Here is a 15,826-nt window from a genome sequence, read left to right as displayed (position 1 = left end):
CACATTAGGTCTACCTTATAATTTATTTTTGCTTCCTATCCATATATTACAAATGTCTACAATGATCTCTTTTATATACAAGAGTCATTTTACAATTTGCCAAGTCGTCTTACAATAATAAACAAAATATTATATATCAAAAATCCTGTAGGCCTCTGTGCCGGTAAAATGTTCTTTTCTGTGCCGGTGCCGGTGTAGAGTGATCTTGCTGATGCCTGTGCAATGTCTTGTTTGAGTAATGCTTTGCCGGTATAATGTAATGCCGGTGCCATAGGATTGCAAGGTTGCCTGTGTAATGCTTTTGCCGGTATAATGTCTTGCTGGTGCCATAGGATTGTAAGGTTGCCTGTGTAATGCTTTTGCCGGTATAATGTCTTGTCGGTGCCATAGGATTGTAAGGTTGCCATCAATGATAAAACCTTGAATCACACACTATGTCTCATTGGAGTGTCCATATGCCAACACAATCAACTAAAACACCCCTATATCTAGGATGACAAAGATGCACAAATTACAACACTTGAGCCGAAAGTTGCACTGTTATAGGGATAGGTTGCTACTAGGGATGTACATATAGTAATGCTTCAAAGATATGTAGCTACCCAAGATACACAAGTTTCTACTCTCATTTTACATAGGGACACATCTATTGCTTGATATGGGAGATCATAGATGACTATTGAGAAGGTGGATAAGGTAGCATAAGGATTGGCATGTGAATTGACATGGGAGATCGTGCACACTAGTTAGGCTATTCAGTTCTAGAGGATGCTCTATGAGTGAGAACTACCACTAGGTTAGAGAGAAGGGAGTTTCAATTAGAGCTCATATGGGTAGTGCTCTTGGAGGGCTTAGACAAAGAGCATAGGAGTTATGGGGCCATCACCATCATGATTACCATCGGGGTCAAGAGGACTAGGAGGGGTTGGACCTTCGAGAGATTAGTAGTAGGCGAGACTAGCTAAGTCTATGGGTGGTAGCACATAATAGCTCTTTTAGATCCTCATTGTACCATTTTTTATATGGACACATGAGATATGGTGATTTTGGAGGCTCTTGGTAGGCATTTTGTATTGGTCCATCATTGTACTTTTATACTGATTATTTTTTGGATATATATGAGATGATATTGGTGGTGGTCTATATGATGTGCATGTTCCTATTGTGGTTGTTATGGATGCATTATGTTATGATTAATATATGTGATGCTTATCATAAATGGATGCTATATGGATTGATTAAGCTTTATGTTGATCTATTTGGATGTATTGTATGAATTTATAGGTGGATATATGGTTTTATTATGATTGACTCTATGTTATATGATGAATATGATTTATTATGATGGAATGACCTATGTTGATGTAGGATGTGATTCTATATAATTATCTATACGATGTTATGGGCCAACATTTGGTTTTGTACATAATGAAGATGCAATGGATGGGATGAACCTAGGACCTATGTTTTTGATGTGCCATTGTACTTAGTCATTCAATGTAGGACTACTTAGAGATGATAAAAGAAATAGGTGATGGATAATTGATGGCCATAGAAGAAGTTATGGATATGGAGGAATGAATAGATGTGGATAGACAAAAAGGATGAGGGTGCTCCATAATAATCTTGTCATAATAAGATATCATCATAATAGTATAAAAAGATCCTCTATCTATATGTGATTCATCTAGTTCTAACTTACATCTAGACCATTCCATTTACTTCTCATACATAGATGTGGATCTAGTTGTGGATAACAAATTATGGCAAGTGGATGCAATCATCTAGATGTGAGTTAGACCTAGACGACTCACATACCATTTGCAAAGATAGAGGACACTTTAAAGCAATAAAAAGTATTCTCGTTCATACTAGATTCATAGGTCTTTGATGATCATAGAAAATCACATCTTTGGAGAACTCATAGCATTATTAAAGAACAATATATATAAGCATAGAAAGCACACGACCATGCCTCATCATAGCTTCACTAGTCTAGGAAATCCTTGAGTAGCATAATAAAAATATCATTTTAAAATCAAATCACATAAAGAAAAAGAATTGACCAAACGTAACAACAACCATTGGATCTTCATGCCAAAGATGTGCTCTTCTTGTCAAAGTGAACTATTCTAGTGGAGAAAATATATATCCTCATGAAGCTTGATAATGTCTGAAAATTCGCCAGGTCACGGGTATGCTAAATCTTGATCCAACAAAATAATTATTTGGTTAATTCCTAGTGCTATGTTTGTTGGAGGAAAATGTCCTAATCCAAGAAGTGGATGTTTTATTATGAAGGGTGAGAGTGATGGGTGAAATTTTATTACATATAGGTGGTGCCAATTTTGTTATGGATTGTGAATGTGTGAGATGGTGGAAGAATAAGTTCCTCTTAACATGCAGTACCAAGGATCCAATTCGAACACTAAGTTGAGGATAAATAATCCCAATTAGGGATGCGACATCTTTATTATGGGTGAAGGAAGAGTGGAAAATTTTGTCATGGAAAGGTGGAGGGGTGATACAAAATGGTAAAACAATAACAAGCCATTGTACAGATGATATTTATTAAGTGAATGCAAGGGATTGAGGTGAGGTTTAAGGCAACCCACCATGGCTTGAAATATGTCTATATTCAAGTTAGTGGGTATAGAGGCTTCTTTGAGAAATTTGTCTAAGATAACCTTATGAGAAGGTGAGATGAGTAAAATCTTGAGGATAGATATTTGTGTAGGTTTTTTCCAAGTTGGTTAATGAGGTTGTATTAATTGGACATGGAGGTGGACTTGGATGTATTACCTTGGAGTGTTACTCTTCCTAAATGGGTAGTGACATTGAATTCAAGAGTTTTATTTCTTATGGTTGTGGAAGAAACATGATTGTCCACTTTGGTGATATGATTGACAATAGATTCATAAGGGATATTTGCATGGTTTTCATTGTTGTTGTTAGACTTCCCTGAACTAGAGTCTTTTCCTTTCTCATGGTTTGGTAGAGGATCATTACATACCACATGTTCTTTATTGAATGTGTAACCTTCTATAACAATTTCTCCTTAGTCAATGAGGTCTTGGATAATGTTCTTAAGTTTGTGGAAATTGTTTGTCTTGTGTCATTTATTTTGATGGTATCCATAATAGTTTGAGTCTTTCCACCATGCGGGCTATACCTTAGGTTCATATTTTATAACCTCCAAAAGTGTGATGAGATTGGATGTCACTAGATTTTTCAAGGCTAATTGAACAAGTTTTCCCAAAGTTGTGTATTTCCTTCAAGGAATGTTGATAGATGTTGGTGTAATTCTTTGGGTGTTGACTTGATTGTTTGAGGTACTAGGTCCTGGAAGACTCAATGCAGGTTGTGTTATTTTAAAAATTTTGGCATCTACAACCCCATCATTCATCTAGTGCTCTTATTTTTGGACCAAAGGTGATGTTTTTCATTGAGGGTAGTGTTGTCCTTAGTGTCCTTATAAGGTTTAATAAGTCCTTTTTTATGAGTCTTTATTTAGTGGTTAACCCTTTTCTATGATGTGATCAAATGTGGTTGAACATTGGACCTGGTTATGAAAGCCCATTTCCTGGTCTAAGTTTTGCATGAAAATTCCAACAATTTATTTTTCAAGAATGTGGTAAGGACATTTACTTTCTAGTTGTCTCCACCTTTATAAGAAAGATGAAAAGGAATCTCCATTCTTTTTATTGGTGTTACAAAGGTTGGTCATAGACATCTCATGTTCAATGTGGTAAGAAAAATGTGCTATAAACTTCTCTATGATCTCATTAAAGATCTTGATTCTAGAGGGTAATCATGAAAACCATACTATAGCTTTTCCCCCTAGGATACATGGAAAGAGGTGCATAAGATAAGTCTCATTGTGAATCACCTTTAGACAAGTTATGTAAAATTATTTGATGTGGTCTTTTGGATCACCCTTCCCCTTATATTTGTAAAAGTTTGGTACCTTAAAGTTGGGAGAAAAATGTTGCATTGGTGTGTTCCTATCAAAAGAATAAGTACATATGTCCTCAAGTGTGTATTTCTTACTTGAAACCCTCAATTGTATGTTGGCAATTTGTTGTTGGAGGTCTTGATTTTGTTGTGTCAAAGCTTTTGGTGGTTGTAAAGAATTTCCTTGAGTCATTCTCATGTTTTGTTATCAAAAAATTAGTGGAAGTGGAGGAGGAATGTAATTTGAATTTTATTGGTGGTGATTTTTGTAGTTGTAGGTTTGGTTACGAGGGATTTGTTGGTAGTCAAACCCTGGTTTGATCGACATTTTGACCAAAATTTTGACCAACATTATATTGTAAATTATTGGTTTGACCTCCCACATAGTGAGTATTGGTAGGACGTAGACCTTGTTGTTGGTTATGTTGTTGGGTATGTCCTTGAGCTCCCTAATTGGTCTTTTGGAAGGTAACATTTTGTTGTTGTTGTTGATGTTGATCATGAATAGGTCTCATGGCGGTGGTTTGTAAAAGGGATGATGGTGATTCAAGCATAAGAATATGTCCAAATCCATATCCACTAGTACTAGTATCACTTGTATTGTTGGTATTCCTAACTTGTAACACATTAAAATTTGAAGGTTTATTGGAACCTTGTTAGGCAAGTGCCAAAAAAATGATTTGGATTTGAACTCAACACTAGGCCTCAAGGAGTTTATTAGAATCTAGGCCTCAAGGAGTTTATTGAAATCTGGGTCTTCTTGCCCACATCTCTTATAAATGTGGATAAAGGTATGTTTGTGACAAAAAGAATTCAAAAGTCCCTCTATGCATTTAGGATAAAGCTAGGTAATGACAAGGCTAACTTGGACTATGATAGATAGCCACAAATTAACGGCCTAAAGAGGAAGTGAATTAATAAGGATATGATGAACTCCAAGTCAAATCGATCCCTACTCAAGAGGACTAGAATGATCTCCTACCCAAGGATGATAGATCCCAAGCAATAAAAACCAACTAGTTCAATGTCAAAAAGAGGTACAAGATCAAGAGGAATAAAGACACTTCTCATTTGGATAAAATGCTAATACACAAGATTTGGTTTCAATAAAAGGAAGTAATATGATAGGATAACCAAGAAGGAAAGCTAAGGACTCTATGGATGTTTGGAAAGTGAAGATAAGACTATGGAAAGAATGTTATTAGCCATTGAAAAACTCAAGAAGTGAAAAAAAAATTGCAGGATTTGAATGCTCAAAACCTATTGGTAACTCTATGCAAACAAATATGTAAGAACAAAGGATAATTGTGCAAACAAATAGAGAAATTGTATAGACAAATAGATCAATTGCATAGGAGCAAAAGAAAATTGCATAGACAAAAAGGTCATATATGCAGCAAAAAAACTATAGATGTGTAGAAATTAGAGGCAAATGCATCAAAACAGGCGATAAACATGTGGGAACAAACAACATATGCACAAGATATGGCATTCGCCACCAGCAATGTATGTTCATTCGCTTTCATTTCAGGAGATCCCATAGCTAAGACACCTGGTGTGCTGATGGAGCTTTAAAATAGGCCTTCTTCCACAGTCCTAAAACTCTGTGGACCTAACACATGGCACTCTCTGCCCGCAAATGCAAAAAGGGAAAGTCCACTACGTGACACGTTGGCATACCTTTTCAAGGATGAAGGCTCACGGTGTGTTAGCGGGCAACATACTAGCAAGCAATCCATTCCAACTAGGAATCTCCACCTTGGCTACAGGCCTATCTAACAAGCCCCCTCCAAAGGCTAATGAGAAGAAAAAACATCCATCCTAAGTAGATGTTGTTTATTTTAGAAACTTTAAAGAAAAAAATAACTTATATATAATCACTACAACAATCTTTCAATCTTTTAATCATTGTATACATGTTGCTTTTTGGATTGAGTGATTATTTTGTATTCTATTATTCCCTTATAGTCTAAATTTTATCATAAGATTTTGAAAATGCATAGTTAGACCATTAACTAATTTTCATTCTGGAGTGGTTGGAATTGTTCTTTTTATACATTTTTTTATATTTTTAGGAATGATAAAATTTTTAATATTTATGCTCATGGGTAAAAGCACAATGTTGTATCACACTTTTATAAAGGAAGTGGCCAACATAACTAAAACTGTTTAACTTTGGCCACATAAAAGAGACATTTCTAAATTGAATTTCAAAATGATGTAAAATATAGAAATATTAATGAGATTTGTCTGTTATTTAAAAAAATGACATTATTTTTATAAATTCAAAGATAGATTTTTTATTGCTGAAAATTAGGAGTTCTAGTCGACATCACCAAACAAAATGAAAATGAACCTTTTTTTAATGATTTTAATTTTTCAACTAGAGGACATATATATGCACTGTTTAAAAAAAAAAATTGATGTATATTTTATTGTAATAATATTTTAAAGTCTAACATAGCTGAATTTGGTAGTTTTCATTCGGCGTTACCTTTTGTCTATTAAATTTATCATTATCAAAAAAATTATACCCTTTTGGAAAAGATTCTCTCATCTAGTGAAAAATATATATATATATATATATATTTTTATAATCATTTAATATATTTTTTATAATTTCAAATCAGTCTCTTTTTTAACATAAAAATCTACTTGCAATGTTTAAAAAATAAAAAATACTAAAATTAATCAAAATATTAAAAAAATTATATGTCCAAATTCGTGACTTAAAGCTCTCCAAAAGGTTTTTTTTTAATTTTTGTAAAAAAATATTCTACTTGAAGAAAATTGAGCAGAAGTAAAAAGTTTTAGAAATGCAAACAAAATAGGTGTTTTGGCTACCACATCGCCTGCCACATAGGTGAGTTTGACCGAACTCAGTCTGGCCAAACTATTTTCAATTATTTTGACTCTTTTGTGTTCGGGTGCTCACAAAAAACTCGGATTATGGCACTAAAAGTTCGGCCAAATTATTGATGCCATTTAGGCGCTACGTCCACAACACATGGCAGGGAAATAGTCTAACCGGACTTAGTTTAGCTAAACTCAATCTAGTTAGATGAAGTTTGACCGAACTATCGCTGATTAGCCCCAAGTGTGACACAGGTTTGTGCTTTTGCCCTCATTTACAAATGAATGTATCTATTAAATATTTTAGTGTATCTTGTTAAGTATCCATGTGTTTTATAGGTGAAGCAACTATGATTTGATTCATATCATCTATGCTTCAATTTTAGTGTTTGTGTATTCTCCCTTCGTGGGTCACTAGATCAATATTGTTGCAAGTATATCCTCTTCTAGGCATTATTCACAATATTTCTTATGGTAGGATTCCTTCGTTGTTTAGTGCTTTCTCATGGTCCTTTTTTTTAAAACTAGGGTTTTTTAAATTGTATCCTCTAGTCTTAGTTTTGTTTAACCTTAATTAATGGAGGAATAAATAATTGGAAACTAGATGAGTAGGAGAACTTCACTTGGCTCTTAATTTGATGATAGAATATAGATGCTAAAGCTATGCATAATCAATTCATCAATATATATATAGTCTCAAAATAAAAACAAACTACACATGGATTAATCTTGAGTGGTTTATGGTTGGTCTCAAGGACTGTACATTTAATTTGGTAAAGAAAAACCAACTAGTTCTAGTTGTGAACTCTCGTATTTGAGTATATGAAAGGGTAAAAGTTTAAAAATGCCTTTGCAAAATTTATCAAATCCTTGCAGTCAAGTCCTCTTAAGTCAACCACCTTGAAGGACTAGCTTTATGACTTAGAGTGAATATTTAATACAAAATAAACAAACAGGCAAACGATTTATATATGATTGTATTGTAGTGGATTCCTTTTAAAATCTAAATCCTATTGTTCCTAGAATCATTTCTCCTTGATATATAATGATTCTTGGATCTTATCCTTATTACCAACTAATTATACATGAAATCTCCTTAAACATTAGGACACATTAATAACTCACATAGATATATATTAAGTTCGTCCCCAATAGCTAGTAGGAAAGCATGCAAACTTAGGATTTTGAATTTTAGCATTTAATTTTTTTAGCCTCTTGAAATCAAAATCGAGTGTTGCAAGGTTGACTTAGAATAGAGAAATGTAGATCTCAAGATTTTTTTTTTAAAAATTGTATCGAAGTCTAGATTGATAATAAGACAAATGTGTGAAAATAAGTCGAATGGATTGAAATACGATTGAATATATAAAAAATAAACTAAATTTAACACAAAAATATATCACTTATTAATGCACAATTATATTAAATTGTACTTTTAAAATACACTCTAAACTTCAAATATAAAATATCTTATAAATCACATTTTCATCTCAATAATCTATTATATAAAATTAACTAAAATAAAAAATGACCCATATATTTATGTTTATGTTAACATCCTCTTTAAACCTAGAATTATGATAAAGGTGGAAAATTTTATAAAATGCTATAATCTACATTACACCATTTTTAAGGAGATTTAGAAGCGCTAAAAAATGGGGAGCTCCTTATTTTAGAAAGAATATTTTATATACTAAGGAAATCCATACGCATTTTGACTAGGTCAAGAAAAATGCTAGTTGGTGACTGGGTCCCACTTCCATCAATTCTTCACCTACTTTTCTCTAGTGTTTAGACTAAGCGTGGAAAATATGTAGGCCATATTCCAGACATTTAGATTATGATTAAGAAAATGGCTCTTTAGTCATTGTCATTGAATAAGAAAGGGAAAAATTGTTTTCCTCTACAAGTCAAGAAAAGTTAGGTCTCTTTTCAGAAGATAAGGTCGAAGATTCGCGATTTGGAAGTTACTTTTCTTTTTATTATTTAATTCTGAATAAAAAATAATGTAAAGAAAATGGATACATTTTATAATGATAATTAGGATGCAGATTATAAAAGTGAATATTTAGTATTTTTTTCCCTAATATTCACTTTTATTTATTAGTAATTTATTATTTTAGAGTTTGAGTTATATTAAGTATATTATCATAAGTTGATTGTAATCTTTTTCTTTAGTCAATTTATTTCTAGGGGTTTATATTTCTTACTTTGGATGCAAAATCATTGTGATTATATCTTTTGGACATAATTTCAAGTGTTATTTCATTCATCTTAATCAATGTGTAATCTCACATTTCTCAAATCGACTCCATTATAATTTATCAAATCTTTAATAAGGTTTTTATATTTCAAGGTCCTTAGACCCCTTTCTCCAATGTGGCCACGTCTCTAGTGCCAATAACATAGTCTTCTCTATAGGTAACTTTGATTTAGAAGAAAGAGCTCACTTGGGTACCCAAAACCCATGACCATCTACTAAAGGTAAAACCCTCACCTCTTCCAAAGTATCCATAGATTTTCTTTTCATGTTGTAAGTACTATTGCACTCATTAACATATGCATCAAACTTATACAATGTGCCAAATCTGACACCTCTAACAATCACCATAACACTTCTAACCATCTTGCATCTTGCATCATACAAGACTACTTGCACACCCACATCTATTAGTTTGCTCACACAATTTTTTTTTTACTAGTCTAGGGATATCAAGGCACAATTAATCCTTTTTTATTCTACCATCAGGAAACATGATTCTAACTTTATCGAGACCTATAATATTTAAACAAGAATCATCACATAAGTACACCTTACCTCCATCAAATTCTTCATATATAGAAAACCAATCTCTTTTAGATGTCATATGTAAATATTTACCTAAGTTAATTAACCATGCATAATTACCTGTTGTAAACCGGAAATCGCGATCGAACCCTAAGTGTTCCCCCCACCACTCCAAGGAGAGAGAAAGGAGGTCACTAGGGTTGACGGTTTTCACTTAGGAGAGACTTTACATTCAAAAGAGGGGTTGAAACCCACAAGATCCAATCCCACACAATGCAAGATTGGATTCTAAATGAGTTTCAAGGGTTATGACAACAAGGCTACCCTCTTTTGTAAAGAATGTAGATAGAAGGATTGAGCTAGGAAGGCATGTAAAGTGAGAAAGATTCACTTATAAAAAGAGATAGGAATATAGGATGAAGCTGCGGACCTGGAATTAGCAGTAAAATGTCGAGATGGCATTGTCCTGCAAATTTGAGCGAAAGTTGACGGGACGATGGCGCCCGGCGTGCACACGGTCCTCCGAAAAATCCGCGAAACGAAGGGGGATATGTTCGTCTCTGCACAAGGATTCTAGATCTTCAATTACAGCCGCGTACCTGCAACCTACACATAGAAAAGAGAGGACGATTGGGGGGTTAGGGATTAGGGGTTTGCCTTTAGGTCAAACCCCAGTTTTGGAATTAACCAAGAAATGAGAATGTTGTAAATGTAAATGTTTGTAATGTAAACAAGTACTAATACCTTGTTGTAAGAATGTTTGTATTCTTACATGCGAAGGTGTAAATGTTGTTGTATGTTGTATGTTGTATGTGGTATGTGATATGTGATCTCCTCTTCAATGGTTGAATCCTTGTCTTGAATGCAACACTTAGCCTTGAATGGAGACTTAGAATGATCAATTGCTTGAAGGAATGCTTGAATGCTTGAATGTTTGAATATCGCTTCCGCGTCTTGTACACATATGTCCTTCCCCCTCAAAATGGGAGAGGAAATGTAGTTTATATACTTGCCAATTAGGGTTGAAAGACTGATTTTTTCGACCTTGGGCCGACATAGCGACCTTATTTTCCAATTTGCAAACTTAAAGACCCGAAGCCCCATAAGAGACCGGGCCCAAAATAGGGCCAGGGACCAGGGTGCTGGGTGCCATGGTCCTGGGGGACCAGGGCATTGGGCGCCATGGTCCTGAAGGACCAGGGCACTGGGCGCCATGGTCCCACCTCCAGGGACAGCAGGGTGCAAGGAGGATCAGGCCAGGGTGCTGAAAAATGTAGTTTTTGGTGTCATGAACAAGTTTCGGGGTCTCCATTCAGGTTCCGTGTTGCATCGCCATCGTGAAGACCCAAATGCAGTCAAAATTGCAAGTGTCACAATTTTAGGATGCTACACCTGTATGAGTCACCAAAGCTGCAATAAATGCATCACCATCTTCCTTCTCAAGCTCAGGATCATAATATAATATTTTTCTTTTTCTTCTTTTCACTTATGTGCAAGTTTAGTGTAATTCCAAGACATAACTTTGGATTTTCTAGGAGATTTGGATATCCCCTTGGACTTGGAACTACCACACTTCTCATTATTCATGCCTTTTTTCTTTAGGCCTTCCATGAATATTTAGGGTTTCCTTGGCACTAATGGATACCTTCTTTTGCATCTCTTTAGAAAGTAAGAAACTCACACCATATTCAATCGTAAATATAACATGAGTACTTCTAATATCCATAATAATTGTTGCAAGGTGTGTGCCCTTGGTCTCCTTGTGTTGTGCAACAGAGCACTCAGGTTTGTGACATGGCTTAATCGTCTCCTGTGAATTCTATAAGTCTAGTGATTGTATTGGGCATTAATAGGTCAGTCTTTTGGTGCAACGACAACCACACTTGTAACAAGTGGTATCAGAGTTTGGTCACAGGTTCAAACCCCTCTCTTGCGCTAGGGGGAAATTGTTGCAAGGTGTGTGCCCTTGGTCTCCTTGTGTTGTGCAGCGCAACGCTCGGATTTGTGACATGGCTTAATCACCTCCTATGGATTCTATAAGTCTAGTGGTTGTATCGAGCAATAACAGGTCGATCTTTTGGTGCCACGACAACCGCACTTGTAACAACAACATAATCCTATGAATTTAGAAAAGAAAACAAATTTGACATTTGTCCTCTTCATCAATTTGACATTTGTCCTCTACATCTATTTTGACACTAACGGAGGCACCAACGTATTGAATGCTTCTAATTGGTTGATGATTTGTCCACCCTTTTCCATTCTAAAAGAACATAATTTCTTCCTCAAGAAGAAATCATAATCCCTAAATATTTGTCTTGATACATATCACCAAGTTTCTTCCATACTTTCTTTATAGAAGACCCTTCATGAACATTGATTAAAATAGAGAATGTCAAGCACAATCTAATTAGACCATTGCCTTTACAATATATAACATCATATGAGCAACCAAAGTAGGATATGTAGGCCTCTAAATATTCTCAACAACAACATCACACAAATCTTGATCTATTAGTATATCTTGCATCTCCAATTTTCACATCTCAAAATTATATTTGAAAAAATTCTTTAGCTCTATTCTCCTTGATGAACTTCTCATTTGAAAATGTATGGAACAAGCTTTTATGCAATTGCCCTCCAATCTAGATTAGTTTAAAAAATCCTACAACCCAGAACTAAAACCAAAGGTGATCAAGTTCTCAGTAGTGAAACAAATTTCTACACTAATCTTGAGAGGAGGTTAATGCAATTATTTTTTTAGATCTTTACAAAAGTTGAAACACAACTATTCCTGGGTCATCATGGCTCCTTCTAATTTGAACACAACTTTCCTTCTCAATTCATTCCTTGCCTCAATGTTTGGTCTTGATAGAAAAATATCTAGTTGTCATATGTTTTTGTGAAATTAATTATTTAGAATGAAGGTCTTTGTTTGAAATAAATTATTTGAAATCGAATTCTCCAATGTCAAATACTACATGACAACTTTTTGTAGGGTAGGTGGTTCAAAACATTGACTAGCCCCTTAAGTGATTTCACTAAGCCTTCATTGAAGAACATAGTCAATCTTTTATCTATGATGTTTGACACCAGGGTGATACTACAATAGTGTTGTAGCATCCTAAATTGTACTTGCCTACAATTTTGTCCTCACTTAGGCCTCACTTTGACGTTTTGTCCTCCAAGGCCTAATTACAACACTAATTCTACTCACACCACCTATTTATCTTACATTTTCATTACATATCTAGCTTGATACCCTTTATTGGAGTCTTGATTTCCAATACTACAATGTGCAATGCCCTAGTCCCAAATTAGGACCAAGATGTACCATGCTCTGGTCTTAAATTAGGACCAAGGTGTATACGCCCTAGACCCCTCAATCAAGGCCCAAATTGGCCCCTCTTAATGGTCACCTAGTGAGAGTAGGCAATTAGATCCTATGTCGTCTTATGTCAAAAATTTAATTTAATTTTCAAAAAAGAAAGTATAAAAGGATCATTTCAAACCTAATTCGAATTCCTAATCAACTCAAGAGAGCAAGCAATCAGTCTTGTATCAAGCATTAGAATAGAAGTGAAGTCAAGATTCAAGCATTAGAGATGACATTCATTTTCTATGTTTTATAAAGACAATCTACAAGAAACCTTAATTCCTTGATGGAGACAAACAAAACTTCATTTAAGGTATATCATTATTTTTTCATTCATTCCCAGTCTTTCTCTCAAAAGGAAATTATTTTATTGTAGTACTTCATTTACACTTTCAATCCAATTTCATGGTTGATTCCAAAACCAAGGTTTGACCTAAGGAAAACCACTATTCCCAAAAGTTTCCCCCTTTTCACTATGTACAGGAACAACTGTAGAGCTACGTTCAGGAAGATTGATAGGATTTGCAGAAACAAACATGTTCAACTTTCTACCATGAGAAAAATTAGAGGACCATGGCGAATTGATACTTGGTCTTGAAAAATTAGGCCAAACCTCTGGGAACATATCTGAATCATCTTCTTTTGCTCATATATAGGTTAGTGTCTTTAGACGACATCTGTAGATCATTGTTTCTATCTGATTATTTTAATAATTCACTATCTTGCCCTAATCTTCAACAATTCAATTCAATTCAATTCAAAGAGGATATAGCCCCATTATAGGAGCCATGAATCTAATTAAAATCTTGGTCAATCAAGGCTATATCTATTAGATTCCTCTTCTCCTTAATGTGTTGGATAATTAGGTCATTTAGTGGTTTTATAATCTTAATTAAACCCTAGCCCTAATTTTACACCATCACATTTTGGTGAGCCCAAATTCTTGCACCTTAGTTTCTAATTTGTGTTCTCAGGTCTGATTGTTTATGCATTTTTAAATTCACATTTAAAATTACATGTTTTATTTTCAATTGAATTTCATAAATTTAGAGGTTAATTTCCCACAAACCCTAATTCATAATTCTAAATTTGAACTTGTGGGTTGCATAATTTAGATTCATTGTCTCAGATTCGATTGTTTATACATTTTAAAATTTAAATTTGAACTCATAGATCACATTTTCAATTGAATTACATGAATTTAGAGGTTGATTTCACAAAAACCCTAATTTATAATTCTAAAATCCACTTGTGGGTTGCATAATTTTTCAAATCTATTTTTAGATCTAATCTATATGACATGTTAAGCTATGATTTAGAGGTGTTTATCTTTCAAATTCATAAATCAAATTACTTAATTAATTGGTTAATTAGTAACTTTTACAAAAAAATGCATTGTTTAGTCACAACCTTTAATTTGTGCATTCAAATTTCCCTCCTTTGTGCATGATTTTTATTACCATTACTCCTACCTACAATATTCCCATGAGAATAAGTTGTATAATTAAGGATTCCCAAGGCTTAAATACTAAGGATATTGAGCCTAATTTGGATAACTTATTTCATGAGAATGTTGGTACTTCCTACAACCCAACAAATAATGTCTTTTATCCACATTCTCTTCATAATTCTCATGATGATGATGATGAATCGCTAACTAGGGTTGCTAGAGACCAATTGGAGAAGATTGAAAATCAATTTTAAAATCTTCAACAATGGATGAGTCAACAATACCTAGAAAGTGAGGCAATCTCATTGATTCAAGGATTAGAAAGAATGGTGCAAAGTGATAAAATTGGTGTTGATTTTTTGCATGGATTTTCTCATATTATTGACACTGACATCATGTCAATCAAAAGTTGTGTTGAAATATTTGGTTACTCTTAACTCACTAATCAAGCTAATCATTTCATTCATATGTCTACATTCTTGCCTAGTGTGCCTAAATTTACATATTATATCATGACTACTTCTGCACAAAATGTTAATCCTACACATGTTAGTCATGTGGGGAAGTATCGTCAATCAATATTCTTATATAACTCCTTCCATAAGTCTTCCATTTGTATCCCAATAATCTATCGTACCCACATATCATAGTGCTCCAATTCCTTACTCTCAACCTCCACCTACATACAACAATGTTACTCCTCCATCACAATCCAACATGTCTAATTTCAATCCATCCACCGAAGAAACCATCAATAACATAGCTCAAACTATTACATCTCCACAACAACAATTGGTTTATATTACCCAATCCAAATTTAATGTGCCCACATTTGATGTGGTGAGCCCATTATCTGAAGACATTGTCTATGTTGTCCCTACTAATCGTATGGAAGCCCCTCAATCAATTGGAGTTTTACAATGGAAAAGGTAATCCCTTGACTCATGTGAAAACATTTCAAACTTTGTGTGGTGATTTTGCTCATGACCAAAGACTTATGGTTAAATTATTTACTCTAACCTTTAGGGATAAATCTTTGCAATGGTATTGTTCTTTGTCTCCTTATTCTATTACATTATTTCAACAATTGGCTAATGCTTTCATTTAACAATTTCATAATAATATTAATCCTAAAATTACTTTGACTGATTTGATTCATTGTAAGCAAGGTGTTGAAGAAAAAGTGATTGATTTTATTGGTAGATATAAACAATTGTATTCTCAAATTTCTTATCATATTCCTAATCATTATGTTCAACGAATTTTTATTGCTAATTTACACAAAGACATTAGGGATAAGCTTCTATTTTATGAGTTTACTTCCTTTAAACAATTGTTTGTAGTGCATCATAATTATCAACTTCAAGTGAGTCAATTTGAATCGTCTCCTTTAATGGCTCTGATT

Source organism: Cryptomeria japonica, chromosome 1, assembly GCF_030272615.1.
Source record: "Cryptomeria japonica chromosome 1, Sugi_1.0, whole genome shotgun sequence".
Classification (NCBI taxonomy): Eukaryota; Viridiplantae; Streptophyta; class Pinopsida; order Cupressales; family Cupressaceae; genus Cryptomeria; species Cryptomeria japonica.
Note: the sequence above shows the minus strand (reverse complement) of the source record.